This window comes from Ictidomys tridecemlineatus, unplaced genomic scaffold (genome assembly GCF_052094955.1).
Source record: "Ictidomys tridecemlineatus isolate mIctTri1 unplaced genomic scaffold, mIctTri1.hap1 Scaffold_54, whole genome shotgun sequence".
Classification (NCBI taxonomy): domain Eukaryota; kingdom Metazoa; phylum Chordata; class Mammalia; order Rodentia; family Sciuridae; genus Ictidomys; species Ictidomys tridecemlineatus.
In genome coordinates this window covers 2,593,523-2,617,816 of record NW_027523576.1, presented here as the reverse complement: position 1 = coordinate 2,617,816, position 24,294 = coordinate 2,593,523, and the positions used below count along the sequence as shown (strand labels likewise).

At 43.6% G+C, this 24,294-nt stretch overlaps 1 pseudogene; it reads right to left on the bottom strand.

Moving 5' to 3' along the window:
• Positions 1-406: 406 nt before the first annotated feature.
• On the bottom strand, positions 407-19,717 carry LOC144373989 (serine/threonine/tyrosine-interacting-like protein 2; annotated as a pseudogene).
• Positions 19,718-24,294: the final 4,577 nt, after the last annotated feature.

Here is a 24,294-nt window from a genome sequence, read left to right as displayed (position 1 = left end):
TGTGAAGCAAGGTGAGGCTGGCCCATAAAAACCCACCATGACTTCTGAAGTGAGTTTCCCCTAACATCTAAAGAGCTAAAGTGACCAGAGTGCAGAAGGAAGATTTCACAACAAACCAATTTAATGGAGATCCAAGATATTAAACAGAGCTGGGCATTGCTGACAGATTTCCTGGGACTTGTTATGAAACCACTTGAACAGAAGCAAGTCCTGCCTTATGGCCTTCTGGATGTACACTGGAGTCTCCAACAAACTGCAATTCCTTTCACGCTCTCCTCTCCAGTCCAGGACACACACTATCAATCACATAAGCACCAAAGCACAGAGGGCCCTGGATGACAGAAAACGGCCCGAGCTGGCCCAGCATGGCTCCTCTCCTCCCACCCTGCACCCCGGTGTCGTTCCACTTGGGCACTGCCACTCTGCCTGTTGGAGAGATCCTCTCTGCATCCTCAGCCCCTGAGGGGTGGTGGCAGGGTGTGCCTGAGCCCTGTGCTCCGCTGAGTGGCAGGTGGCCCAGGCCCTGTTCAGTCCTCCCTCCTCCTCTGCAGCTTAGTCCTGGTCTCCTCTTGCCAGTGTCTCCAAGCAGCGATGATGGCTTCATCGTCCATCTCCTCCTCTTCCTCTCTGTCTGTGCTTCTCCGATACTGGCTCCTCTGCCCAGAGGCAAACCTTCCCTCCTCTCTGTTTCTGTCCTCTCTTTCTCGCCTTCCTCTTCAGACCTCATGAAGCTCTGGGTGAATTTCCTCTTGGCTCCAAACTCAGAGAAGTCCGACTTGGATGACTCTTCTATGTCCTCCCAGTCCCTGGGCCTAGCCCAGTCCCGGCGCCATGGCTCTGGGGACTCTTCCCCTTCGGAGGGCTCAGGGGTCCGGCAGAAGGAGTAGGGCTCCGGGATCTCCTCTCTGGAGCTGGAGGTCTCACTGAATGTGGACCTGGAGAACTTGTGGGTCTCTCTGCCCTCCCTGGTGGAGGACGAGGAGAAACAGGAAGTACTCCTCACAGAGCTGCCGTCCGCGTCGTGGTAGGAGGAGGTGTCCTGCTCCTCTGACCGGGATTTGGAGAACTTGTAACTGCAGGATTTGGACTCGGTTTCCCGGTGCAGGGAAGATCTGATGTACCTATCCCTGGAGCTGCCAGACCAGTCACTCTGGGGAGGAGAGTCTTCCTCGGTCCTGAGGCCACTGAGCCACTTATTGATGCTGCTGTCCATCTCCTCTGCTGCCTCTCCTACAGTGGTCAGAGACCACCAGGGAGGAGGAGGTGTCTGTTTCAGGCTTTTGGGAGTTACTGCGGGAAGAGAGTCGGAAGCTCCTGATGGCACTGTCTGTGTCCCCATCCCTATCACTGGCACCATCATCCTCTTCCTTGACCTTCTTCTTCTTGAACAGGGAGCTGCATTTGTTGTCGGAGGCCAGCTTCTCCATTTTGTACTTGGACATCTTCTCCCTCAGCTCCATCTGCATCTCCCTCTCCTTGTGGCAGAGCTCCTTTAGGTCCACATTGTCAGCAAAGAGGCTGTAGATGGGCTTGCTGGTCTCCCTCACCCTGCTCCCAGCCCCTTTGGCCCTGGAGATCAGTGAAGTACTGGAGGACAGCACGGACTGAGAGTTGGAGCTGGGCCTTGCCTGGCTCTGACACAGCAGGCAGTCACCCAGAAGGGAGCTGCTCTGTCCACTGAGCATGGAGACTTGGCCATCCCCCAGGCAGCTGGTGTCTGGCCCTACCCTCATGCTTGCCACCGTCGGTGAGCGAGACAGCAGCAGCATTTCACCCTGCTTCTGAGCCAGGGTCTCACTGACCACGCTGGCAATCCAGTATGGATGCTGGCAATGGAAATGGTGTCTCCAGGCCTCACTGGCAGGCTGGGCAGGGGAGTGCTGGGGTTGGTGGCTGAGCATCCCCCAATGCTGCTGGCGGCCTGGGACAGGTGGGAGTGGTGGCTCTGGGCACTCAGTACTGACCTGTGTCCCCATTAGCACTGACAGAGCAGGCTGCAGAGCAGAAGGCGGACAGGGGATGCTCCCGCTAGCCACGGAGCCATCCACCTCCCAGCTGGCCATGGACTGGCTCTCCTCCAGCGTCCACCGACTCCTCTCCAGCAGCTCCAGCCTCCGCTGTCTTTTTTTGGCCAGGACGGCATCCTCCGCCTTGCCCAGCTCCATCACCTCCTCCTTGTTCTCGCTGCCCACCTTCTTCTGGTGCTTCAGCTTCCAGGTCTGGTAGGCCATCAGGTTGACATCTGGGGGGGTTCCTCTACCCGGGGGTATCCTCCGGGCCCTGCGCCTCACCACTGTCCTCTCCTGCCCCTAGGTCTTTCTTGTGAAATCCAAACTGGATTCTCTTGATCTTCCACCTCTCCAGGGCAGTAAGCTTGTCCTTGTTCCTGCTGCAGAAGTTGTAAAAGGAGCTGGCCTCGGAGCACACGCTCTGCTGGTCATCCTCGGGCACCGTGCTCCCGGCCTCTGAGCGCGCGTCCTCCTCCTCCCTCCTGCTCCTGGAGCGGAACTCCCGCACGGCCTCCCTCTCGATGTCCTGCAGCCTCTCGTTCCACAGGTCCCACGTGCACTCGGTGGACATCAAGTCCGAGCGGCGCCAGGTGCCTGGGCTGGGGCCACCGAGCTCCAGCTGCCGCAGGAGCACGCCTCCCGGCTGAGCATGCTCTCGCTCTCGGAGACGCTGCTCTGGCTCCGCGTCCTCCTGAGCCTCCACGCGAACTTGCCCTCCTCCTCTTCGACCTCCTTGTCCTCCTCCTCCAGGGCCCACCACCGGTGGCCCTGGGTGTGGTACCTCTCTTTCCGGCTCTGCCACTCCTGGATGATCCTCTCCACGCCCTGGTCCTCGAGCTCCTGCTCCTGCTCCTGGCTGGCCTGGCGCGAAGAGGCCGGCCCTGGACACTGTCCACCCCCGGCCTCGCTGCCCGCCAAGAGGCCCTGGCCCTTCTTCCACTCCTCGTACAGCTTCTCCTCCTCCTCCTCGTCAATGAGGATGAGGGGCTCGGAGGCCTAGCTGGCCTTCCCCAGGGAGCAGCCGCTGAGGTGGCTGGTGGCCTCGTCCTCCTCCACAGTCAGCTGCGCTCGCGCCCCAAGGGTGCCCCGGGCCTCCTGGCTCTCGCTGGCTCCCTCTGGGCTGCAGTCCTCCTCTCTCTCCTCCATCAGCTGCTCGTTGAGCTCCCGCAGCTGCTTCAGGAAGCCGTCGTTGGGATAGATGGCCCGCTTCCTGCTCACGGTCATCACAGCCTCCAGGATGGCCATGTTGTGGAAGATCATCAGGTAGGCGCCACCAGCACTGCCTACTGGCTGATGCCCATATCGCTGCTGACCAGGACTTTCCCTGCAAATAGAACACACAGAGACGTGATGCCACCATGGCGGCTGCCCGGTCCTGCTTCTCTGAAGTGCTGTTCGGGGTGCTGGACCCAGTGCTTGGAGCTGGTGTTCATCATCGCCTGAGTCCCCGAATCACAGCAGATCCCAGGGTGGAAGAGCACCTCCAGTCAGTCAGAGCTTGGGATTGCCCTGTACAGTGTCCTCATGCTGGCTGGCCACCACCAGCCTCTGCAGGATACTTCCTGCGATTTGGAGCTCACTGGCTCACAGAATCAGGTGGACATGGCCCCCTTCATGTGGGATCACTCGAGTCTTGGCAGTTCTTTCCTATCTAGGGCAAAGCATAACAATGCAACAGCAGTCAGCGCTCCTATTCTGACATTCTGCATTCAAGAATGAATACGTCCATATGATCACGACCTATGTGCAAAATTCCTCGAGAGGATCACTATCATATTCTTCACTAAGGATTTTTTTTCCTGGCTATTATGTGTCTTTCAATCAATATTCAAACTTTCTTTTTCATATTTCCATGCTATTCTAGACACTCTCCTCCAGGTTAAGAGTTAAACTTATCAGTTGGTCACTGAGGAGTTTGGGTCTAGGATGGAGCCAAACATGTCATGTTTGACTGAATGGCATACAGTAGGTGGAACTCTCACCACTCTGACGCTAAGAACATAGCCTTCGTTCATGCATTCTGTACCAGTCAGCTGTCCATTACTATAATGAAATACCTGAGGCAGGCTACTTTACAAAGAAAAATAGTTTATTTGGGCTTATGGTTCTGTAAGTGCGACATCCAGGAGCCTCATCTGGTGATTGCCTTCCTGCTGGCAGAGTCCCAAGGCAGTGCAGAGCCTTACAGAATAAGAGGCAGGGAGCATGCATATATGTCTGCCTTCATCTTACCCCCTTCTTCAAACGTTTCCAGGATTCAATCATGAGGCTCCACCCTAATGCCTACATCCAAACCTCATCCTTCACAAAGGTCTCTGAACACCATACTCTGATTAAGTTCCCACCCTCTTAACACCTCACAATGGGATGATTAAATTCCAATATGGGAAGTGCTGGGCAACACTCAGACCAACCTGAACCACAGCACCACGTGCCGGGGCCTGTGGTCTGTGTGGGTGGGCATGTCACACAATATGCTCAAGTCGTCTTCTATATCAACTGAAATCTATAAAACAAAAAAAAATTCCAAGTCTGTCTTCCTTATCTCATGGCATCTCACAGATTCCTTCCAGTACTGCGGCAGCTGTGACCTGCTCGTAAGTCTGTGGGGCTAGTCCAGTCGTGACCCTGCCATTCAGCACGTCAGTCATCTGCCCCTCCCTTGTGCTTCCCCTCTGCCCTGAACGGGATGGCCTTGGGGTCTACACCACCGCTCTAGTGCTGGCTTATAGTGCAGACCAGACTCCTGGAGACCTACTTCCTGGCCATCACCGTCTGTCTGCCCACAGTCTTGGGGGACCTTTAGCGTCGGCTGAGAGCCCTGATTAGATGAGATGGGAGGCGAGTCTCCTTATTCTGTCTCCCTGCCAGCCAAGGCCATGCCTTTGTCACACAAGGGGTCAGAGATGAGATGGGCCCTGAGGCTCAGCGATGCTGCAGGGTCTGTTGCCAATATCTGGTACCCACTGAGGGACACAGGACAGCAGAGTTCAGGGGTTCAGGCCACTGCCCCTCCTACTCCAGCCCAGGGCTCCACGGTCCCTCCCTGGGCCATCTGGCAGGACCAAGGACTTGCCAACGCATTCCTGCACGTGACCACCCAGTCCTCCTATAAGGGCATCAGATCCCACTCAGACGAGGCTGCAGGTTCTGTGTGTCTCTGGGCCTACTGTACCCTGGGGTCTGTCTGAGGAGCCAGGGTGGCCTGAGGGACTGCTGGTGGGTAGAAGCCCATGGCGATGGGCAGAGTCAGGTGATCGGCTAATGCCAAGCCTTTGTTTGCCACCCAGGGAAGCGAGGAAGGGTGGGACCAAAAGTGCCCTGCCTGTCCTTGCTCCTAGCCACTCCGTGCCACACTCCTGTGGTCTCTGGATCCTCCTGTGGCCTCCTATTGAAGGCCTCTGCTGCTGTGAAGGCTTTGGGGTGGTTTTCTGTTACCAGCAACCAAGGGCATCTTGATTGTTACATCTGGCAAAGTCACCAGACTGCCAGTGGGTCTCAGCTTCCAGGACAGTTAGATGTGGATAACAGCACTGTCCTGAGGGGTCGGGGGTGTCCCTTTCCACCCTCCTCCTTGTTAGCAGCTAATGTCCAAGCATCTAAGAGCAGAGGAAGCCACAGGAAGAAGGCTCTAGGGTAGGGGCGTATGCATGTGAGACCTACCCTACAGGCAGCAGCCAGAGTCAGGGTATGGCCCTCTGCTCCCACTCAAGAGCAAGGCTTGAGGGACAGGAGACTGTGGGAGGCCAACTTTGCACGTGACTGAGTCACACTCCCTGCTGAGTGCTGAGGCGCTCAGTCACAGAAATGTGTCATGAACGGGTGTGACTTCCTACAGCCCTATGGGTGGAGCTATGCTCACCGGTTCCTTTGTAATATAACCCCTTGCCCTGTTTAGGATAGAATATTCCATGGAAGTGCCTTGTGTGTGTCCCCTTCTCTTACTGTGCCCTTGGTGTGTGGCCTACCCAGGTGTCAGTCAACCTGATGATAGTGGACATCATGAATAGTGGACATCATTTCAGCCCCCTGAAACCTGACCCCTTGCCTCATTTGAGTAGCTTCTCCTCAATAAAAGGGGTCAGCGCATGCTCTCGCTCTCTCTCTTCCTGTGGACCCTTAAGTTCAGAGGAGCTGTCACCGCGACCCCAAAGAAAAAGGTATTTGGGTCTCTTGTCTCTTGCACAGCCCAGTCAGCCCAGTGCAACTGGAGTGACACCTGAGCCTTTTAGTCGTAAGAACAGAAACCTGGCAGGAGAGGTCACCTCACCAGCAGACTGGGTGCACGCCTGCTGACACCAACGTGGGTGTTCAATGTGGGCTGGCCCCTCATAGACACAGCAAGGAGCTTCCTCCTGGAGCCGCAGCTCCTGCACCCAATGCAACATCCTCCCTCCGCCTCCCCACAGGCTCTCGTGGTGCCTCGGTGGCCCCCAAAATGAGTTGAAGCCTCTTTTGCTCTGGATGCTGTGGGGACCTTCCACCCACCCTGTGTCTGACACTCTTGGCTCCCTCTCCACAGGGAGGTTGGCCTTGCTCTCAGGTCTAGTGGAAGGAACAGGTCCCCTCCCACAGACCCTGGACAGATGCCAGCAACCCCAATCTGTCCAAAGGCTCATGTTTTTTAAAGTAGGAGAATTTTAAGCATTACGTGTGTGTGCGTGTGTGTATTTATGACACACACGTGACGTGTGTGCATGTCCCATTAGATGTGACCTATCTCTGATGTTGGTGATGACAGGAAATGCCCTTCCCAGGAATGCCACATGGTTTATTACAATAATGGCATGACGTTCAGGCATTCACCAAGAGCTGGGTGTTGTGCTAAATAAACCCTGATATGCATTAAAGATTTTTATCCCTCATGGCAACTTTATTTTTTTAAATTTTTTTTTTTAGTACTTATTTTTTATCTGGACACAGCGTCTTTATTTTAGGGCCTCGAACATGCTAGGCGAGTGCTCTCCCTCTGAGGCCCAGCCCAGCCCCTCATGACAACTTTAGAATCAGATGTTTTGATCTTTGTTCTGTGTTGAAGAAAACTGGAGCTCCCCGGGACAGGGAAACAGCCCAGTCCAGGTGGAAAAAGCCGAACGAATCCTGGACTGAGACCCTGTCCTCTGGCTGCCGTTCTGTGGCGACTGTCCTGGCTCCAGCCTGTCCTCCAGGCTCTACTGTGGCTACTCTCAGATCACTTCCCCTGGGGACCAGGGACTCAGAAGGACCTCCCAGATGGCCTCTCCAAGGAGCCAGTCAGCCCTGGGAGCCATCACAGGACAGTCCCTGCCTTGTGCTTGTCACCACCCCACACCTCCCGCCCTCCCTGTCATCTCTCCTTGGCCAGCTTAAGTGTGTCCATCTGTTGCCTGGGTGCCACCAAGCACCCACACACGAGAGGCCCCCAGGATTGCTTGTGGGGTCAGTGATCATCCTGTTCTTTCTCCATTTCCTAGAGAACAACCGTGTTGTCAGATCCCCTCAGATAACCGTGACACCCCCTTTGTTTCTACCCAGGGAGAGTCCACAGCCCGAGCAGCAGAGCCCCTCACCTCTGTAGGTCAGCAGGGCCTCATCGAGGAACTCCGCAGCCTTCCAGAAGTGCTGGGTGATGTCCACCTCGGGGAAGTCGTCCACCTCCACGCCCAGGTACTGGATCTCCAGCCCAGTGTAGAATTCAGGGCCAGTTTAGACACCGGTGCCGTGGGCAGCATTCAGGATGTGGATGATGCCCAGCCTCTTCAGTCGTCCCTTGTTCACAGCCGCACTCCTGCAGGGAGAGCCGGGCAGGTTGACCACCATGATGGGAGCCTGCCTCTGGGCCTGAAGACCTAGCAGGGTGCCTCCTCCTCTCCCCAGGAGGTCTGGGGTGCTGAGGGATATTGTCAAGTAGGAATGACGCTTCAAAATTTCCTTGCCAGCGTACCCTATGTTAAATGGATTTCGCTGTTGACATTGCATGTAAGGTGATCTTGCTCAAGGACCAAGGCGGATCCGGGTTTAGAGCTGATCAGGTTTGAGGAAGTATCCCGCTCCTTAGGGTGTTCCTGGTTTAAGAAAAAAGGAGTTTTAGGGAAGTTTTAGTTAAAGATTATTGCTGCTGGGAGTAGGGCGTGCCTGCTGCCTGAGTTCCCGCTGAGTTCTCGTGGAGAAAAAGTATTTAGGACGTGCATTGTGGGGGAGAAAAAGAGAATTTCCCCTGAGCGTGTGTGGAGGCTGGTGTGAGATCGGGAATAAAGAATTGCTGTTTGAACCTACAAAGCTGTGTGGTGGCTCATGATCTTGTGCCAAGCCGAGACATTGGCATTAGGCACTGGGGCGCACTGTTGACACCTGTGTTTAAAGGGGCCTGACTTGGCTGCTGCATGAGAGAGAGAAGAGACGGAGCTAGATGGGCAGGGTGGGGGGAATGAGATTGGGGTGCAAGGACTCTTTAGGGTGGTCCAGGGTTCTCTAGTTGCAAATCCCATACCTTGGGAATGCACACTCACCCAAGCACAAAGCTGGCAGACAAGACATTAGGTGTGTTGTGCACGGATGACACACACTGTATTGCCCAAATCCCCTCATATGCATCATCTCGTTTTCCCCTTACAATAAACTCAAAGGCAACAATTTTAACTGCATTCAAAGATTCTAAAAATGAATAACTGCCCAAGACCATGAAAGAAGAAAAAGATGGAACAAGAACCGGTGTTTCTGAGCTCTTTTTGCTGCAACTGAGTTTGAAGGGCTCAATTTGAGAGCCCTGAGCACAGGCCTGCCTAGGAAGGAACAGGACAGTGAGCTGGGGCGGCTGGAGATGCCTGGGGCCACAGGTCAAGTGCTTCTGGTGGTGAAAACACAGGATTTGGTCCCTGCCCAAGGGAACAGTCCCCAGGCACCCGTCACAACAGGAAGGAGTTTCAGACCTCATGTCCCCAGCTATCTCCTACTGCCCACCTGGGCCCGGGTCCCTCTGTGCTTGTGGACACCTGGGTAATTACATTGGGAGTACATCCATTCAGCAGGCAGTGGATCAGCCAAAATTAGTTTCTTATATTAACCTGCTGGTACCAATTATGTACTGGTAAGGCTTGGAGGGATAATATGTGGAATGTGGAAGTTGTCTTTGTTTTTGTTCTGGAAACCATTCATAAACTATTAAAAAATAACATTTTTTCAGATCACAAAGACAATAAATGTCTTGGGAACTTGTAAAATTCATAACAAACCTAGACAGGAAACTAAAGCCACTTGTAAAACCACTTCCCAGAGACTCCTACTGCTAACTTGTTGATGGAAAAGCGCACGTGCGAACACACACACACACACACACACACACACACACACACACACCCCTCTACCTATCTGTGAGCATTCAGTATTCTTTTGTAACCCGGTTTCCCGCCCACTGTGTGGCACACACTTTCGTGTGTTGGTGAGCACGCGTGCAGACAAGCACTGTGGACAGCTCCTGCCGTTCTGTCCAATGGCTGTTATGGATGTCCAGGGATGGTGGACATGATGTCAGGAGTCTGTGTCAGGAAAGGAGGCCCAGAGGAGGCATCCACGAGGCAAGGCTAGATCAGGGAGCCTGGGCATCTGTTTGAGGGTTTGGGGAGTCTCTCCCCAGGCCAGGCCAGGGCAGGGCAAATGGTCAGCCAGCCTTGGGGGCTGGAGCTGCGAGGGCTGTGGGCAGAAGCTGAAGGAATGTCACCTCTCCCAGGCACTAACAGAGGGGAGACAAAGGTCACCACCACCACCATGGTCACACTCACTTCTCAGCTATGAAGACATGGGGCCAGACCTCATCCACGTCATTCCGAGGGGCCTCCTGGTGGTCCTGGACCAGGGCCCGCTGCAGGTCCAGCACACAGTGGGTGTTGTAGAGGCTGGTGTCATCCATCTTCTCCCTGACACGGTTGTACAGGTCCTCCACCAGCAGCTGCTCAGCGGACTCCAGCATGCCCGGACACTCTGCATCTGCTCTGAGCCCCTGAGGATTGAGTTCTATGGGCAGCAGGTGGCATTTGCATTAGGGAGTGGGGACACCGTAGCCTTCCCTGTTCCTTGGAGAACTTGTACTGGCCAGCTCTCTTGGGACTGTGGGCATGAGCTGAATGCCAGGCGATCTGCAGGACGGACTTAGCAAGGCCCCAAAGGCCCTCTGCACCAGCTAGACACTGGGGTCAGGGTCAGCTGCAGGTGGGCAAGGGTGATGGGAAGAAACTGGGTTCCCTTACTCTCTCCTTGGTTTCTCTAACGCTGGCTGCTCACAGCTTAGACATGGTCCTTGAGAACTAGGGTCTGTCTGAGTCACACTTAGGAGTCCTATGGTGCTCAGCATGAAGTGGTTGCTCTGAGTTATTTTCCAAATGAATGGACCATGTTCTTCCCTAACCTGGTTCGCTCTGCTGGTTGGACTCCCTTACCTGTGGAATGCAAATTACCCTGGGAAAGTAAAGCTTTCAGGACTCACGGATACAGCGCTACTGCCTGAGCAGCCGTGCTGACCTCAGACAGGTGAGTTTACCAATCTCAAACCAGGTTCAGTGTCTCTCTGACACCAAGTCAGAAAAGCTCAAATTCCAGACCAGCTCAGAGTCTGACTCATCCCTCTGAGCCGACCTTATCTCCTGATAGTATACCAGCTCACAAGTTAGCCAAAGGGAGAGGGCCAGGGAGCAAGATGCTTTCCTTCCCTAAGAAAGCGGGAAGGAACAGGAGAGAGAAAAGCCTCTCTGGGTAGCCAAACGCACTGACGGAGAGAAGAAGAGAGAGGAGAGGTACGGCCTCCGAGAGGGACACGGCCTCTGGCCTGCACCTCCTCCTCCCTGAGGGGCGGCCTCCTGCAGTGGTGGCTGTGGAAGAGGGACAGCCCTTCAGGGAAGTATCCGGCAGGTTTCTGAAGTGGGCGGCTGTTCGAGGATTGGAGTCCAGGGAGTCCGCCTGTGCCTGGGCCCTGGCGGAGGCTTCTGTCTGTCTGAAGTGAGGAGTACCGCCCCTTGCAGTTCCAGCAGGTCCCACTCTAAATTTACTGCATATGATTGTATTTTCATATATCCTGACCTATCTAATTACAATTACGTGGTTCCAAAACAATTTTACACAGGTAGTTTAACACTTCCTCTTTTCAGTTTGTGAACTGAAGAAAAATGTCCAAGATTTATCTGAATCAGTGATAATAAACTATAAAACCAACATAATGAATGAATTCCAGATTTTTTGAGTTTCTTATTTTTATTTTGATTTTATCTGTCATACTCATAATTCCCTGAGCCTTCTCACAGGAAAGTTATTCTCATGAATTTTTAAATCAGATCTCACAGTTCAAAAAACTGAGATCTATTTCTAAAAGGCATTATAACAATGATCGTTTGAATTCTCTGTTATTTCTATTGAGTTTTCCACATGTAAAATAATCTTTTCTACCACATACATAGTATGAATTAATGGATGCTTACCTTCAGACTTTTATATGTAAATGAATTACTATATCTCAGATTAGAAAAGAAGGGGCAGGAAAGCAACTGTATTAATCGATACTGCACATGGGCATATGAAACACTGTAACTTAAGTGTAAAACCTGTAATAAAGATCTAAACAGTATTCAACAGTGTTCTTATTTAACACTTGAATTAAAGATAAAATTTATGTGGTAGAAGAAAACATTATTACAAATCTGGCAAATGAATCCAGAGTTGTGAAAATTAGAGTGGAGATGGCATACAATGTCTATAATAAGGTCATTACTTTCTGTTGTTGTTGTTGTTAATGGTAGCTGCCTTGCTTTGCCATTTCACTATTTTTTAAAAACTTTTTCTGCCAATTACTTACTTTACTTCATTGGTTCTAAGCGATGCAGTACACTAAATCACTTGATCTTAGACATCATTTTCATATTTTTATGTATCAGTTAAAATAAATTAATAAAAATAAAACAATAAAATCATGGTAACCAAAGTGTAGTTGGAGAGACCTTGCTTTGTAGGATGCACACATCAGCTCATCATAATACTTGACCCCACACAGTTCAACAACTAGTAGCAGAATATTAATAATCAGACAGATGAAAAGGATCATGAGAGAAGTGTAAAGTAAGCTTCAGTGTGAGGGGAATGCTGGGGAAGAAGATCACAACCAAGTATGATTATAACTATTAATGTCATCAAGTACCATTAATAATAATGAACATTTATTTGCTAATTCTAATAAATATACTTGTTCCAGAGCTAGTCATTTAACATGCCTGATCATCTCCACAAAGACCAAGAAGGTAGTTACTACTATCCTTATTTAACATATGAGTAACTTTGAAAAGAAAAATCTAAATACTAGGGTCCAGTTCAGAGTTTAAATGTCTATTTTCTCTGTTGTTACAACTTTTTCCAAATTCCCTTGCCTAAGTGTATCATTTTCATTATTACATATATTTATCTTTCCTATTCAGGATATAGTGTTTCTTACAAACTTGTTTGCAGTCTTTTAAATCTTCAAGACTACTCTATACTCATTTGATTCTCCTACAGAATTGATTGGAGGCAGTAAATAAATTTTTCAATGATATAAAAAATTAACAATTCCCCAAAGGAGAGTTTTTAAAGTTTTATTTAGTCAAATGGGGAACATAGTGGTTTGTTTTAGCTATAAATGTCTAAATGTAAAGCAAAAGGGTTAAAGTCTATGCATGTGTGTGTATTTATGTGAGTGTATGCACCTATTGTGTGTGTATATGTGTGTGAATGTATGGTAAATGTGTAAGGAAAATTGTTATTTTAAAGCCTGAGAGAATATGGTAATGACATTAGCTCAAAGGTATCATGATTCTGCTATAGTCCCCCAATACACTGGTGATTTGGGGTATGTTTTATGTATTTTTATTTGCTTATTTACTTACCAAGAGAAATTATGTGAATTTATACTTAATACTTTTACATGATAAATTAATTTAATTACATAATAATCCTACAGTAAATAATCTTGGGGTAAAAACTTCAATTCACCACTTTCATAGGAAACCTGGCTTAACTATTTTGAAGAAGTATCAAGCTCCCTCTCTTAAAAAGACTTCTATGAAAGTAAATATATTAGTTTTCATGTATATTTGAACTTTGAAGTAGATCTCTTAATAATTAAATCATACTTGTAGAGAAGTTTAACATATGTTTAGCTCTTTTAAAAATGAATTCAGGCACATCAGTTATTTTTTAAAATTCAACATAACTTGGTAATAACAATTTGCCTAAGTAGAGTGAGTTTATTTTGGAGTAAGTGTTGTTTTGCTTTTTTTTTCTTGCATTTGTGCACAACTTATACAATAAATTGTAAGACATTCCATCATAACTTGGTCAGGTCCGAATAAATTAATGAAAAAGAAAGAGCCTTTGAGAACCAAGGCCATTTTCATTCTTTAATACAAAAGGCATCCTTTCATTTTTTTCTTTTCTTTTTCTTTTGGTATATTTGAATGCCATTTTTCACAGAAGTATCAAAGGTAGCTGGATTCTTTCAAAGGATGAATAAAAGAGGAAGGAACGCTGTTCATAGTACTCCTAGACTCTCTGTCTTCATCAATGAATGGAAGTTGTAAATAGAAACACTGAAATTTGTTCCTTTAATCTAATGTTTTCTTCTTGCACTTGCAATGTTTTCTATTTTCTTCTTTTTAATGAAATCTCAGAATGTGTTTCTGTTACCAATTATCTAAAGTTTAAAATTATTTGAGCTTGGAAACAGCAAAATTTACTATTCAATAATATTCTATTTAAAAACTTCTGTTTAAAATGAGATTTTAAAGTTGAAAAATACTTTAATAAAAAGCTCATTTCACTGTCAATATTGTTTAATTTTGCAAACATTTATCACAGACTTCAAAATGTGTCAACCCAAATTTGGGCATCCCTGGGCTAAATAGTACAGGCAGGTGCATCATCTCCAGAGTGTTCTGCAAAACTTGGCCATCCCACCCCATAGCCTTTCATTTGTCCTTCTATTAATTAAAAACCACAGCTAAACAGAAGATAGGCCATGAGTGATAAGACATCTTCTGAGTACATGAAAAATAACTGTTCTGATTGAGTGTGAGTTTGCTCAGGACCTGCACTCTTTTGCATGTTAGGACCGTTACTTGCCTGGTGTCATCCAATATTTTTGGATCAAGACATTATAACTTACTGTATCAATTCCTCCTTTTCTTATTGGTGGAGAAAATCATCCTAATTCTGAATATCACAAGCTTTTCTAAATTCATGGACAACACATTAATAAAAAATTGCTTAGATTTCTGAAGAAATTTATACTATTTTGTAATAGGAAATTTCAAGAGAAAAATGCTTGGTAGGAAGCCTTTGCTCTTCAATGTTAAAGGCACAAATGGTTTTTATCATGTTTCATTTTCTTGGATTTAGTTTTGTACTTTCACTTACTCAAACTCTATTAACTGAAATCTTATTGGGGGTTGGTAACTTGATCAGTGAAAGATAAATGTGGTCCCTGCCCTCACTGTTTATTTTGGACTCCAAATTATATTCTGGGACTGGATATAAAGGATTATAATGAAAATGACTGAGTCTGTCCATCCTTCTTTCTTTTAACTTGCAGTTAGAATTCTGTCCAGTTTTTATGAGAGAATGAATGGCATTCCTGGAGAACATTTACTTTTTTAAATAATTTTTGTACTTATAAAATTACTCAAGAATGTCACCATTTGAGGGAACAAAAAAATCATGCTATTGGAAAAAAATAATTATTACAGGCATTAAATGGGTAGTCATAATTGCCTGTATATGAACTTTGTGACTAAAGCAACCACTTTAGTATCTTATTTCCAAAACAAAAATGTTGCTTTTATATTTGTTTCACACATTTATAATTAGACATTCAGTTTACGAAAGATAACAAACTAAGAATAGTCATGACAATAAGAAAAATAAAATGAAGACTTCCTGACTGCTGAGCTAGTGCTCTTTAAGGAACCACATCATGTGACTATATCCTGGTTGTTTGGCTTCTGTTGCCATTGTGACAAATTCTATTTTATGCCTGTAAATTCTATTTCCTAAATTTGCATGCACAAAGCACCATTTATTACACCAATAATATGTTTCCTGGTACTCTTAATCTGGCTTGAATAGTTAGTTGCTTTATTTCAACTCTTCACATAATATATATGAAGTTACAATCTTCAAAAACATATATATTCTAAAGCTTATTAAAGATGTTGTGCATCAAAGAACATCCACATATCTTTAGTCAACAGACCAGGAATTGCTAAAGTTAAAAGTTTAGTTATGTTTTTAATTTCTAACACATTGACTATTTAATTCTTCATTCAATCAACATTTAAGGCAAACATCTACATGAGATATAGATTCACGAAAAGTTCCAAACATTCCCTGGAAGAGCAATTAAATAAATAATGACTTATAACTTCTGGAATTCCTCTGGCAAATCTTCCTAAAATCTCTAATGTTGAGTTCATAGAATATCAAAAAGAAATTCTTTGTTTATGTGCTTTTTTAACTAATGTGTCTATCTTAAATATAGTACATTGTTGCCAAATACAAATTTAGCTGCATTAAATGAAACTGTATTGGAGAGAGTTGTGTTTGTTCAGTGTAAATTAAATCACTATTGTGGCAAACAAAGTAAAAATGCACCAGGTAAAAAACAAGAAATGCCTGCATTTTTTCCTCAAATAATTTTATGTCTTTTTCTTGTGAAACAATACAAGTCTTAAAAAGTAAACTCAATGTTAATTAGATTAATTCTTGGAAAAGTTTAATAAGCAAGAAATTAACAATGAGGGAGAACAGCTACACTGCATTTCAGAGACTCAATGAGAAACTATCCTTTTTGAAGAGATATGAATTCAAGAAGAAGAAGAAGAAAATTAGATTAATGGTCGTTGGAATGGAGAATTTCAAAGGAGTCTCCATCATCTGCAGGCATTTTAGTTTTTTTGTGTGTGTGTCTGTGTGTGTGTTTGAACAGTCTTTACTATATATCATTCGAACAAAAACATTTTATATATAGTTGTGGAATTCTGTGTTGTAAGAAAACCACTTGACATATTTGATTCATGTTCTGATTCTAGTTTCAAGTTAAGAAAGTGGATAAATTGGCTTAAAGCATCTTAATTACAAAAATATGGAATATTTATTTATTTTAATTTTACTGTAAGGCATCATGCTCTGATATAAAGTTTGACTTAGAACAATTTCTGACATCATCTAGAAGAGTGCACCTTCATTTTCCTGCTTTGTGTATAACATGCTCCCGGGTCATATCCTAAGAAACTTTCGAATACAGGTCATCTATGTGGAACACTCAAAATTTGATGCATCTTGCCTTCTGAACATGACCTTTTGTGTTATCAGTGAAGCTAGCATACAATTATTGTGATCACTTGATAATGTGATCACTTGGTTGGTTTAATCTGTTTTTTAAATAAGTGTGATCTCTGTAATCAGTTGTATTGTAAATGTAGCTGTTGTGCTTAGATGTTGGGAAATAAAGCAAAAAAGGTGAAACTAAGAACAGCAAGGGTGATGAAAATGATAAGGCATAGAAATCTGCAGGATGCTCTGTGTGAGCCATCTTGATCAAGCAAGATATATTTGAACCTAACATACATATATAGGCGCATAAGCATACTATGCACATGCATTTTAAGGAAGTTTCACAAAATGTTTACCTTTATTTATCCCACTAAATGCAAAACATAGACTCTATTCTTCTATTCTATTATTCCACTCCACTGCACTCTACTCCACTCCATTCCATTTGTTCATATTAGTTAAAAACATAATGGGGCTGGGCACCTTGGCACAGACCTGTAATCCCAGCAGCTCCAGAGGCTGAGACAGGAGAATCTTGAGTTCAAACACAGCCTCAGCAACAGCAAGGTGCTAAGCAACTCAGCGAGACCCTGTCTCTAAATAAAATAAAAAAATGGGCTGAGGATGTGGCTCAGTGTTCAAGTGCCTCTGAATTCAATCCTTGGCAAGTCATTCCCCCCACAAATAAAATCAGTCTCTATGAAATAAGTAGACTTCATTTCACTAATGGATCATGATATGTAAGTGGGGGAAAATGTGACTAGTGTCAGTGAGTGACTTTTGATATGGAGCACACAGGTAGTTTTTCTTTTAATTTATTTTTTTCTAATTTGTTATATATGATGGCAGAATGCAATTCATTTTATATTACACATATAGAGCACAATTTTTCAAGTCTCTGATTGTACACAAATTATTTTCACACCATTCGTATCTTCACAAATGAACTTAGGGTAATGATGTCTAACTCATTCCACAGTCTTTCCTACCCCCATACCCGCTTCCATCCTCTTCTTCCCCTTTGCCCCATCTAAAGTTCCTCCATTCCTCCCATGCTCCCCACCCATCACCATTATGATTCAGTATCCTATATCAAAGAAAATACTTGGCCTTTGGTTTTTAGGGATTGGCTTACTTCACTTAACATTATATTTTCCAACTCCATTTATTTGCCATGATTTTATTCCCTTTTATTGCTGAGTCATATTCCATTGTGCATATATACCAAAATTTCCCTACACATTCAACTACTGAAGGTCATCTGGGTTGGCTCCACAATTTAGCTATTGTGAATTGTGCTTAGATAGTTTGAAGAGCTTGCTAAAGCTATGGAATGATGAGGGGATGATGAGGGGATTCCATTAGATTCTTTAATAGATTGATAACATCCCTTTGAAATAATAAAAGTTAAATGGTATAAAGCTATTTACAGTCAGAACACTATATAATACCTACTTATTATATTATCAACTTTATTTGTATTATCTCATTTAATCTTTACAACAGTGTTTTTAGATTGGTCAAATTATACCCCAGTATTACAGTTAAGGGAATTAATGTTCAGTGGGAGGAAATGCTTTTTTTTATTCACCAACATTATAACAATAAATAAAATCTTAATACAGAAAGTTTGACTCCAAAACTAATTTTAAGCTTGCAAAATCCAGTAAGATAATTTATTTCTTTTCTTTGTTCCAACAAAAAGATTTCTTCATGACCTTCTCTGTGCCATGCACCATGAACATAAATGTAACTGACTGCTCTGATAGCATTCATTGTAAAGAGAAGGATAAATAGAAGTCAGGGTTGAAGGGCATTCCAAAACTAACAGAAGAGGCAGAAAAACATAATCAGTTATACATTGACTATGAAAATAAGGTAATTCCTTTCTTCAGAATTTTTCTTACAGAAGAAATCTGTAAGTTTATCAACAGAAGAAAAAACCATGCTGGATTTGATGTCTTCCAACTCTACTCTAGGTATCTGCCACAGTTTTCCTACTGTGAAATTTTTGGTTTGGAGTGGTACACTATCATAGGGTCACCTGGTAGGTCTCTGGCCTCACGTACATTCTCTTGAAAGTCAACATTTTAACTCTAGAGTTGCTGTTTGTAGTAAGGAGATTAATAATTGCTCTTGGTTGTAGCCTATATGGAAATCTACACAGTCAGCTGCTGCTGTAGTCATGTCCTGGTTATATGAAAAGGACTCAGGTGATGAAGGGCTGTGATTCATTGCTACTAAACAATTTCAGTAAAGTTCAAGGTCTTAGGTCTAAGTGTAACTCATGAAATTTACCTCTTACCTGTCAGCTTCTCTGACAATGTAAATAAAAATTTAGAATTACAGCAAATACAGAACTCTGCACAGAATCACCTTATTATAAAAGGCAATTACTTATTATAGTAGGCAACAGAACTCAACCTACAAGGTAAAAGCTTACTTTCCTTTTGTAATTTCACAAAAATTTTGATAGAAACACCTTTGCAGCAGAATGGTGCCTAACACATTTATTATTATTATTATTATTATTATTATTATTATTGTTATATGAATACAATGAATGTAGGTAAATAAACTAAGAGTAACTGATTCAAGTTAGTGTTATCTGCTAAAATGATATGATATGAAAATACTTAGATTTTAAGATAATGTCAAACTAATTATAAAAGCAAAGTTAATATGGGAAGTTACAACTGATTTCAACTATTCTAAATGTTCTTCTTGAGTTTTCTTTACAGTCAGTTAAAAGCCATATGGGAAATTATGTCTACTTGATTTCTAGTCCTTTCATAACCTTTGTCTAATTTTGAGCCCAAATTTATATACCATACTTTGCTTTTTGGAAATTTAGTTACTGCTGAAAATTAATTAATCTTTAGAGAACAAGACATGTCACCATTCAAAAATTTCCAATAAACTCTGAAAAGAATTCCAAAAGCAGGGCCTTGCAACGTGACTACAAAGTGTTGGGTGCCTGAGGCAGATTCCCGGAGCCGCCCTATTCCCCCCCCCCAACAGAGTCCATATACAACTCAATCAATCCAGCACCACAACTATTATATACAGCTTAACTCAAATCATCATCTCAATGGTTCGCTGGCAGCACCTTTCAACCATTCCCTCTGGCAATATGCCAGGCATCATTCTGACTTTGGCTGTGGCTCTCAATAGGTTCCAAAAAATTTGTGCTGTTTTAAGTCACTACCTTTGTGCTAATTTGTTACATGGGGATTGAAAACTGACAGTTACTGGCATTCTTCTTTAAACGTGGGGAAAATTGAATCCAATGGGGGAATTCCTCTACGTTAAGTCCCCAGGCCCGGGAAGATCCCACCTGGATTATCTCTGCCCTCTGGGAGCTTCACTGTGTCTTCTTGCTTCTGCATGGAAGGGAGCTTGTGTTAGTAGCCGCGTGGCTTGCCCAGCCCCCTCCTGCCAGAGATCTTGATAGTTCTGAGCATCTCTCCCTGTCCTGAGGTCTGTCCCTGTCCATTCCCATGGGCCGCTGTCCTGCTGATGAGACAGCCCAGTTCCTTGTGGGCCCCTGTGGATGCTTCATGAGACAGAACATGTGCTCACATCTTGCTGAGGTCATTCCTTTTCCATTTTCAGCTTCTTCTGTGGTGGCTGAAGGATCATTCCAAGAAGCTCCCTGGTGGCTCTCTGAAAGGACTGAGAAGACCTACAGGCATAACTTGAACCCCTGGTGTTGAGTGCTGGGACCTTTCCATCTTCCTGAGATTGCAGTAAAGGCCTGTACTGCTGCACCCCTTCAGCTCTTTGTGCTAACCTCCAGAGCAGCTATCTCTTATTTTTAGCACCTTTTGCCATCTGTACAGGATGAGGATTTCCCACATTGACAGCTCTTTCCTCAGTTTCTCCCTCTCTCTCCCCGCCCTGAAATTTTACTATAAATATAAAGAAGAAAACAGTTTTCACTTCAACACTTTGCTTAGTAAACCCAACTTGTAAACTCACCAATGACAGGTCCTACCTCCTAAAGGACTGCAGGGAACCATTTTCCTAAGCTTCCGGCCACGGTGGAACAAGGGTCTCCCTTCCTGCTGTTTCAATAACATGAGGCTTTCTTTCTTCTGAGCACTCCCTTGCAGTCCTTTTAGGGTCCATAGTTATAGCAGTCTTTAAAGCAATCAAGGCTTTTAAAATTATTATTATTCTCCTCAAAATTCCAGCAGGCTTAGTTTACCAGCAGATTCCAAAACACTTTGCACATATTTGATGTTTTGTTATGGTAGCATGGCTGGTATCAGAATTTATTTCAGTGTTCTGTTGCTTCCATACCTATTATCACAAACTTAGAAACTAAAAAAGGACCCACTCCTTACCTCCCAGTTTCTGTGCACCAGACGTCTAGCAGGACTCAACTGGGTTCCCAGCTCAAGGAGTTACAGCAGGAACAACTGAGGTCCCACTGGCCTGTTTTCCTCAGGAACATCAGGTCCTCTTCCAGGCCCATTCTTGGGACTGGCAGAATACAGTTCCTTGCAGTTGCAGACTAAGGTTCCCGTGTCCTTCTGGGTATTTGGGCAGCAGTCACTATTGGCTCCTTGCAGCCATTCTCCAATCCCTACTTATGGTCCTCTCCATCTTCAAAGGCCAGCAACAGTGGGGCAAAATACAGTTGAACAAAGATTTTCCCAGACAGTCACCCCCAAGTTGGGTTTAGTTCTATAATCTTGCTTCAACTGGGACTTTATTTCATTTACTTTCGTGTGTGATAAATGAGCTCCTGATATAACCCCCTACCATGAACTTTACCATGATGGTCCCTGCTCCCATCTGAGCATACTTTGATTATGCTATTTCTCTCTACAGGTTCCCGTGTGGCATCCAATGGCAGCACCTTGGTTCTCCTGTACTTCAGGAACTGGGCCAGGTTTCTTTTATGTAACTTGTGTACATATCTAAAAGTCCTGCTTTTTTCTTATCCATGACAAATTACAGACTGAAGTGCTAGGCACTTATGTAATTGGAATTTCTAAATTCTTCCAGAAGCAAATAATGAATGCACATAAAAATAAAAGTAATAAAATATTCTTCATTGATTTCACTTTAAAGTTAGCCCAATTAAATTAACAACAGGGATTATAAAATCAGTTCACTACAAAAATTCTATCAAATAAGAAATGTATCTTGAGAAGATTTAACTGATGCCAATTATTAATTTACAGTAATTATTAAATTATTTTTGCAAAATGCTCATATGCTTTAACATATTTTTAAAGCACATTAATTAAGCAAAAATAATATCTGCTTTCTTCTTTGAGAGAAGCTCCTTCTACCCATGATTGCAGAAGATTAAAAACTATTTGCTTTTAACCTCCTCAGATTAAAAGAATGTAATCAGAGACAGAATGACAAATTGATTAAAATAAAAAGCTTTTTATAAAACTTGAAAAGTACTATCATCTTGTTATGTATTCATTCATATGAGTAATGTTCCATTTGAGGTCAAACAAAATATTTTCCAAAAGTTATAAGTTTCTGTTGAACTACTATATTTCAAGTTTCTCAGCCTTAACTTCTGTAAAAATCATGTTATATTGAATAAAAAGGCAATTTTTAATAAATACAGTATCTCACACTGAAAAAGGTACAGATGGACAAATGTTTTTATCTTGTGGTTTTCCTGTTTATTCATGTTAAACAGTATGTAGAATTAATTCCATAAAAATGGAAGCTGTTTGAATCAGACCATCCTGATTCTAAGGTAACACAGAAGATCAGCTTTCTTTAAAATAGACAGAGAACTGGTATATGTGTGCTTTTTGTTTTTCTCTGGTGGGAAATTAATATGAAATATCAAGTTTTCAAAGGTTTCCATTTGTAATAAAATATTCTTTAAAAAAACATAGCTGTAATTTTGTGAACCTTATGCCATTAGCAGTGGGATTTGCCCCCACCTCTGATGCTGAGCTTTCCTGGTCAACTGCCTTGACTTTTATAAGATGTGACAGGAGCTATGTGGGGCAGTTTAAGAATCTAGACCTCACCAGCTTTCAGAGATTTTCACAACCTCCTTCCCCACTGCCCTTGAGGAATTATGGAAGGGGCTTACTGTTGAATAGTTGTTACTATTGTACTGCATTAGTCTTCCTACCATTCCTCTTGTGAAGGATTGCTCATCCTTAATCTAGGTCTATATAGCAACATGTTAGAAGACTTACGTACAGGACATACTGTGATTAAAACTGCTATGAGCTTCCCTCCAAACCCAGGAAAATAGATGAGATATTTTTAAGCTGTCATGATATGTAGCAAAATGTTTAAAAAATAGGTAAGAGGTATGCTCAAGGTTTTTGAAAATAGACCAAGAAATAACAATTACCTACCTGTAGAGATAAGATTCCAAAAGTGTTAGCTGACGAGCAATTTCTATTGGGTGAAGTGTCATAAGATCAAATGTTTCAAACTGCCCTGGTTTACTGATATGCCATTCAATTGGTGGAGGTGGACTTTCAAAGGTAATATTATGGCTTATTCCATTTGCCTGAGCTTGCTTCTTCCTCTTGATGATCTTAGCAATTGACTCTACCCATTTCTTCATAGCTTTCCCTAGAAAAAACACATAATTAGAATGTCTTTTACTTGACAGACATAACTGTAGATCTTCATATAATTTTTAACGTTCACTCAACCTCAACAATTATCAACTCATGGCAAATTTTTGCTTCATCTAACCCAAATCATGCCATTTCTTCACTCTGTTGTTTGTTTTTTTGGTACTAAGAACTGAACCCATGGATGTTTTCTCACTGCACTACATCTCCAGTCCTTTTTTGTTTTTCATTTTCAGACAAGGTCTTGCTAAGTTGTTGAGGATCTCACTAAATTGTTAAGGCTAGTCTTGAACTTGTGATTCTCCTGTCTCAGTCTCCTGAGTTGCTGGTATTATAGGCATACACCATTATACCCAGCTCTAGTTATTCTTTAAACAAATTCAAAAATCATATCATTTTGTCTATATTTAAGTCTTTTTAAAATAATCATTAGGTCATTATGACATATAAAAAATGAATCATTTTTTTCTTTTTTAAAATTTGTTTTTAGTTATACATAACAGAATATATTTTGACATACTAGATGGAATATAACTTCCCATTCTTGTGGTTGTACATGAGGTGGAGTTACACTGATCATGTATTCATTCATATATGAACATAAGAAAGTTATGTCTGATTCATTCAACTTTGTTTCCTATTCCCATCTCCACTCCCTCTCCTTCATTCCCCTTTATCAAATCAAATGAACTTTGATTCTCCATCCCTGTTATTGTGTGTTGGCATCCACATATAAGAGAGAACATTTGGCCTTTGATTTTTTGGCTTATTTCACTTAGCATAATGATCTCCAGTTCCATCCATTTACTGGCAAATGCCATACTTTCATTCTTCTTTATGGGTGAGTAATACTCCATTGTGTATATACACCACATTTTCTTTATCCATTCATCTTTTGAAGGGCACCTAGGTCGGTTCCATAGCTTAGCTATTTTGAATTGAGCTGCTAAATTTCTTTGTCAAAAAGTGAGATTTTAAAATCTTCAAATACTTGGTTAATATTCAAATTTCTATCTCTTAAATATTTTTCTTATAGTTAATTTGTCTTAAAAGGACATAAATAACATTTACTTAATTATATTTAGTCCATATTGTCCTAAGTTTCCTTAGGACTACAGGTTCTCCCTTTATGTCTCATTTTTGCTTGCAATTTATTTGCTGAAGAAATGGAATTGCTTGTATTGTGGTGATTCTCAAGTCTGTCTTGCCAACTGTACCCCTGTGGTATCATCTGCCATGTTTCTCTATCCCCCCTATTTTCTGAAAACCAGAGACATAGAGATTGATGTTTTTGTTTGTTTTAGTATTGGGGACTGAACCCAGGAGCACTTAACCACTGAACTTCATCCCCGGCTCTTCTCTTTTTATATTTTATTTTGAGA